Source organism: Cyrtonyx montezumae, unplaced genomic scaffold, assembly GCF_038088225.1.
Source record: "Cyrtonyx montezumae isolate F1298 unplaced genomic scaffold, pur_monq_1.0 scaffold_17, whole genome shotgun sequence".
Taxonomy (NCBI): Eukaryota; Metazoa; Chordata; class Aves; order Galliformes; family Odontophoridae; genus Cyrtonyx; species Cyrtonyx montezumae.
In genome coordinates, this window is record NW_027071903.1 from 33,644,839 (window position 1) to 33,651,841 (window position 7,003).

Below are 7,003 nucleotides of genomic sequence, written 5' to 3' on the forward strand. Positions count from 1 at the left end.
TCTCGCTATTAAAAAATGTGCTTTATCTTAAAGATGAATCATCAACGGTAAAGCTCTCCAAGATTTTTCCTTCCAGTTTAAGAGTTAGAAAATTTGCCGGCACAGAACATATCCACTGTGTTCAGAGAACAGAGATCCCTGTTTTGTTATGCTATGTGAGCTCACATATTTCAGAAAGCCAGTGCTTAATTTGCTCCAGGAAACTTGTGTTCCTCTAGTGTCTTACCTCATGGCTCTGCAGCCCATAATATTCCTATGAAAACTGACGACGTGACGTTACAAAGCATTAACAATTTCATTCTCAGCAGCAATCCGCTTTCTGAGGGCAATGTGAGGAACTTCAAGAGATGTGTTTATCATCCCTCCCTCTTCTCAGAGGCCCAGACTGACAAAGGCCCCGTGAGCGCAGAGGGCAGCTGGCGCATCCTGCTGCTCAACCTTGGTCCTCTCTCCCTGCTCTACCCACGTGGGCCACTTCATAGTTTGCAAAACTGAGTCTGAGGAAACGGTGAAGCAACCCTAACTTAGTGCATCTTTACTAAGCACTGGTGCTCAATCCTACAGATAAAAAGACAACTTTGTGGAATACTACAGAATCCCATTTGTAATAGGTTATTACAGGGTGCTTGTCTGTTGCTTATCACATTCATTGCGTAAAGAACAAAACAAGTGGGCTTAATTTGCAGCAAAGAGAGCTGAACACTTTAGAAAGGTCTTCCAGGCACAGAGCATAGGTATACTAGAATGGGATCTGCAGAAGGACCTCCATCACTGGGATCTCTTAAGAGCAGATTTCTGCCCAGAAAGGCAGATTAAACCCTCGCCTGAGGTCCTTTCCAGACATATGGCATCTGCAGAAGGCACAGCAGCTAGACTCGGTGGCTAATAAACCCCACAGGCTATTCACTTTAACCTTGCTTGCTCTCTCACAGGGGATCGTGTGTGACACTTGGAGCTGCAGGATGACAAGCAGCACAGGGCTCAAGAAATCCCCCGCTGGCCCTGCTCACGCCTCCCACAGCCTGCCCTGCTCTCTGCTCCAGCTTCAGACCTGCCTCCCCCAACCCCCAGTTTCTCATCTCATGCCCCTTCTCCACCAGAACAGCTCCTTCCTATGTTTTAGCTGCACTATTGCCAAGAAAACCTCTTTACTCCTCACCCCTGCTGGATCAATGGGAGAGTTTCCACACCCCCAGAGAGGAAATCTTGATGCTTCGTAACATCACCGTTTTTCAAAGTTAGGAAATGAATCAAAATAAATGAATGAAATTAAAATGCTGGGAAACAAAGCACCAGCTTTATTTTTTTTTTTAAACTAATACCACTATTGGTGGTTCTTCTATAGCACCTCCCACTATGAAGACTTTCTGGTGTTCTCTGGTGAGACAGTGCTGCTTCTCAGCTTGCAGAATGAGGGGAAAGGTGCACAGTGTTGAAGAGCTGGACTCTAAACCCATTTTCCTGCAGCAAAAACTCTTCTTTTTTCAATTGGTGCAGTACTGACATTTTGCAGCAAAATGTAGATGACCTGAACAGTGTTACCAGCCACTGTACTCTTAGAAAGGACAACAAAGCCAACAAAAGTCAATGCTGAGAATTTATCTTTTGATGTTTTTTCTAACACTCCATAGGAACAGGAACGGAACACCAAATCCTACTTCTTTGCTCAAGGAGCTATTATTCCTAGTCCATCCACGGATGTGACATCACTGTGTAAGTACTACAGATAGCTATTAAATCTACCATACTGTTCACTTAAAGGAGGAATAAGAACCTGTATTATTTTTTGGAGAGGTTCTGGTGTAAAAATAAAGCCATCGGAGACATAAGTGGGGTTCCAGAGAAGAGGGCAAAGGCAGGAAGGCAGCAGGCTGCAGGAGGGCACTGCCAAGTATTGCTGCTGCTTGTGGGCAAGGATGTGGCAGACATGCAAGACAAATAGATCCAGACCCTCCTTCCGCTCAGAAGTGCACCTCAGGGCCATACTCAGAAATGCGGATACCTGAGAATTGGTTACTGGCATCCCCTGACCCCCTCCTGGAGTATTTACTTCCCTCTTGATCCCTACATGGTTTACAGATGCTTAGTGAAATTTGTAACCGTATTAGTATTTTCCCCTTGCACTCCCAGAAAGTCAGGTAGTTTTGAAGGAAAACTGTTACTCTCCTTCAAAGTAACCTGCCTTGCACAGAAATAAATGCCTCTTAAAGTAGAAATGCTAATCAGTTTTATGTGGATCTCCAGAAGTCCAGCAGACACTCAAGCCAGTGCACATGACTCAGGGCCTCGGGTGACAGACTGCACAAACAAAGCAGCAAGTTCCTCTGCTATTTCATTTGCAACAAGAATTTCAGTTTTGAAACACTGGCAAAGAGCTCTGCATCTGTTTAGACCACATCACCATGACAGCACAAGGCTGCTCAGTGTATTGCTTGTATTTGCAAGAAACAGAGGTGAAGGGGAAGTGAAACTCAGAGGACAGACACGGCTAGATGTCAGAAGGGAGAGCACTGTAGACACAGATATGAACCTACACTGTGCAGCATCAGTCCCATGCATGTGGTCATCCTTCTTGTCAAGCCACCAGGCCTCCTCTCAGCTTTCTCTGAACCAATGCTGAATTTTCAACAGCCTGGGTTGAATTTTCCTGAGCCAGGCAAATGAATTCCACTTGTTTGCAACGGCCAAGAACTAGTGAACTTCTGGAAGCTTGTCAGCTCAAACAACAGTCATGTATTTGAACGACAGCACTGCTCTCAGCTCAGCCACACTCCTGCCTTTCTGTCCATGCAAGTTCAAAACCACCCACTTCCAACTCTGAAATCAGGGCCTCGCTGGATTTGCTGACAAGAAATTTCCTGGCGAAACACTTTCAGGGTAAAACAGTGACCCAAAACTGCTAACAGAGAACTATGTCTTTAGAAAAGTGTCCCAAATTTGGAAATGTACTCAAAAAAAAAAGCTTTGCAAAGATGGTATTTCTAAAGTGGGCAGTTTTGCTTTACAGCATGAAAACAATTTCAACACAACAGAACAGCTCAAGTTGGAAGGGACCCGCAGGGATAACCCAGCCCGACACCTCAGTTCGTTAACATTTTTCAGATAACTTTCTCTGAGAGTTTTCAAAAGGCTGAAATAGAATTAGCTATTTCAATGGAACTCAAGTAATTACTGCACGTCCACTTATATAAGAACCTAAGTTTTCAAAAAGTGTTATTTTTTGCCTTGATCTAAATGAGGGAAGAGAATTCAAATACCTGTGAATACTCAGAAGATGGCAATGCTCTTTCAACCTCTCCAGGCATACAGAGCAGGACTCCTGTGCATGTCAGTCCTCAAAATGGGGCATGGGGATGCAGCCTGACTCCTCTGTGACCACGTCCTCCAAGGAAAATCACCTCATTCTTAGATGGCCCTTTCACACTATGGGCTGTGCTGTAATAGCTTCAGCTCAAGACAAGCCTAGCTGTGCAGGTATGGGGCTGGTTTGTTAGGTGTGCCTGCTAAGCCTGCTATTGCCCAGGGAGAATGTCATTTTTTATTTTTAAATGAATCGCAGTACATTTATAGATGTCAAAAGAGCTAGAACTTCTTTAGGAGTCTGCTCTCATTCCTGTGATGTTTGCGTTCATGAGTGTCACGCTTTTCTGGCAAACAGCCCATTTGGAATTAAACTATTTTCAGTGCTGAATACAAGAGATGTAAATTTGGGGGCCTGCAGCCAAAGCCACCATCCCTATAGAACAGACAGAGCACAGACTGTTCTCTACAGCACTGCATGTTCCCACTCTGTTTTTTGCGACAGAGCGGAGGGCAAGCTCTGCAGTGGCCCCGTCCCAGTTAGACATCTCCCCTGTGGACTATGAGACATGGCAGCAGAATAGAAGGAATTCTTAGGCCTTCAAATCAGGACCCTTGGAGGACCCCTCCCATTCACTACAGTGAATAACAGCAAATTGAAATGCAGCCATTGCCTACCCCAGTTTCCTAGCATTTAGCAGACACTTGTGTTGGCTAATTATCTCCGGCCTTGTCCTACCCAGGGCTCCCTAATCTAACAAACTTCATGGAAGAATACTGTTATCTGCATGGGACTCCACTGATACCACAGTTACAGCATCCAGGTTTGAAGATGCAGTACACACTGATCGTTTCTGCAGTGATGACAGAACCAGACCTTTGGTTTTTCACTGCAGTTTCCAGATTCAGCAATCACCAGCAAACAACAGAAAACAGCAGAGTTTACCTGGATTATTTTCCAGAACAGTGAGGTGCTCAGCTGCAGAGCACTGTGGATGTAACTTAGCCACATTACAAGATGTCTCTAGCAAGAAGGCACTGGAACAGGAGGTAATTGAGGGCTGGCTCCCGGAGGGAATTTTCCCTTAAAAGGACAACTACATTGTCATGATGAAACCAGCTTGCTTCCACTGCCTGCAGAGCTTTTTGCAAACACGTCTGCCAGAGCTGGGGGTGGTGGCAATTATTCCAGCATGCAGCTGGAGCAGCAGGGCAGTGGCTACTGCTCCAAACACTGTGGGATCTCTGGCATGGCTCAGACATCTCTCCCATGAAGGGAAGCCCCAAAGGGTCACTTCAGTGTCACGTAACGAGAGGCCATCTGCCGAGGGAAAAGGGATATTGGTTGCAACCAAAGCAATCAGCCTCACCAGAAGTGCTTGCACTCAAAAACAGTAATATTTTCAGAGAGGGGCAGGCAGGATGCCAGCTGAAAGCATACCACAGCTACACTGGAATTTTTCCGATGAAATATTTCCCCCCCTCCACCAGAAAATAACTGAAACCCCAGCTTTAAATCTGAGAGTCCACAGAACAATTCTGATCCAAGCTCTTTGGATGGGATAGCGGCAAACAAGGAGAGCAAAACCCTGGTGCAGCCCCTCACACAGCAACAGGCTGCTGATAAGGGAGAGCTGGCTCTGGGGCCAAACCCCTGCTCTGACAGATCTAGATTGCTGACTCAAACCTCAGCATCCCACAAAGGAAAGAAACCACCGTTGCTCCAACACAGCCACTGCTCCGGGCCTGGGCTCCCTCCTTGCCCTCCGCACAGCCCACCCACCTGGATTCTGCTCTGTGTTCTGTGCAGCACAGGAACGGCTGCGCTGTGGTTTTTAGATGGAATGAGGCTGGAATGGGAAAGACTGGTTTAGGCCCCACTGTAGCAGCAGTCACGAGTTCCTGCCTCACAACTAAAGCCTCCCTGTGCAGATCTTGGGTGAGATTCTCAAATGTGACTAATACTCACACAGTCTCTCTAACTTGGAATAACCCACCCATTATGCCAAGAAAGAAGGGACCAGGGATCAGTTTCCCCACCATCCGACCAGCAGACAAAATACATGCAAGGGAGCAACAGGTAGGTCTCACATGAGCAAACGTGCTGTCCTTATATCACAGCAGGGAGTCAAGGCCTGGGACAGAAGCACAAAGAGGTGACAAGACAAATTTCCCAAACATCTGGTCCTCAGCTAACCACTGTCACTGGGAATGCTGAGCACCTCACAAGGCAGACCAGCAGCAGCTCGCCGCAGGCCACAGTGGTGAGCTCAGGGGCTGCAGCAATTCTGCAGCCATTCTGGGATCTGTCTGGTGCTCGCTCCACTTGGCAATAGCCCATTGCTGCTGCTGCTGTCAGGTGTCAGCTTGAAATAGTCCCATTTCTGGAACTCTGAGCAGCCACGGAGGCTCAGCTCTCTTCCTCTTAGCTTTGGGGTAGAAAACTTCACTTCCTAATTAGTCATTCTCTGCAAAGAGAAGTTTCAACAGGGTAAGTGTATTGGTGCTGATAAACAGAAACTCATCCAGAGATAAACAGCAGAAAGCTGGAGAATTACAGGTGTCTACAGGCACAGACCAGTTGCCATTTGGCTTTCCCTTTCTATGAGTAATACCATGAAGATTAAACAAGCTCTATAGCTGAGTCACAGCAAGTGAATGTAAACTTCAACTCCAGACTGGAAGGACCTAAGCAGGTGGAGGAAGAGCCCTGAATATTCTTATGTCCTAGATAAACACAGCACAGTGAGTCCACGGAACGGTGCACTTACTGCTCCAAGGTCTGGGATGTGGAAACCTTTCCCAAAGGAAGGCTCAGTGCTGGAAACATATGATAAACATATGACAACATCTGCCTTCTGTTTCCTGTACTCTGTACAGATCATTGCTCTCTACAGATAACCCTGTCCCTTCCCTAAGAGAAAGCTGGAGTTTGGGCTTTTTAAAGGTCTGCTGAGACCAGCTACAATGTAAGCCAGCTCGTGCTGTATCTGCTCTCATATCACGTGCACCCACCAGACACTCAAGCAATGTGATCTCACATCTGCCCAGGGTTGTTTGTTCTCTCAATCCTCCCTCCATGAGCACATTGCACTGAAACCAGAGACAGGACAGGCGAAGTGCTCTCTGCAATCAGGAGTACTCTCTCCACGAACAGAGCGGAGCTAACGCCCAGCTGAGCTCCCTCACCTCCTCTCCACTGATGTCATTATTTTCCATGCTGTTTGTTATACCCAGTAGTGAGGATGCCCCTGGAACACAGCAGCATGTGTCAGAGCTTTCGGCGCTGATCTTCAGCAATCCTAGGAGCAGACTTTAAAGGGAAGCCTGGTGGGCTGCAATAAAATAAAAGTAATCAGGCTGTGATTCGACTGCCACGGATCTCCTTGTAAAACACACAACTCCAGCTGCTAACCCAACCCCCTCTCACTGCCTCTCATTCCAAGACCATGAAATTACTCATTAGGTTTGGAATAAACTTTCAGTGCACTTGCATGTGGTTGGGGACAGAGACAGATGTTGCGGGTTCTGGAAGAAAACTGCTGAGAGATAGAAGTGAAACACTTCCAAAGCTGCAGTGCTGCCTCCCAGCAGTGTGCTCACTGGCTCCTGTCACGCTCCTTCGCTTAGCATGGCATTAGAAACAAAGGCACTGATGGCTTCACAGCTCTATTGACTCTTCACTTCCACTTTGATTTTATTA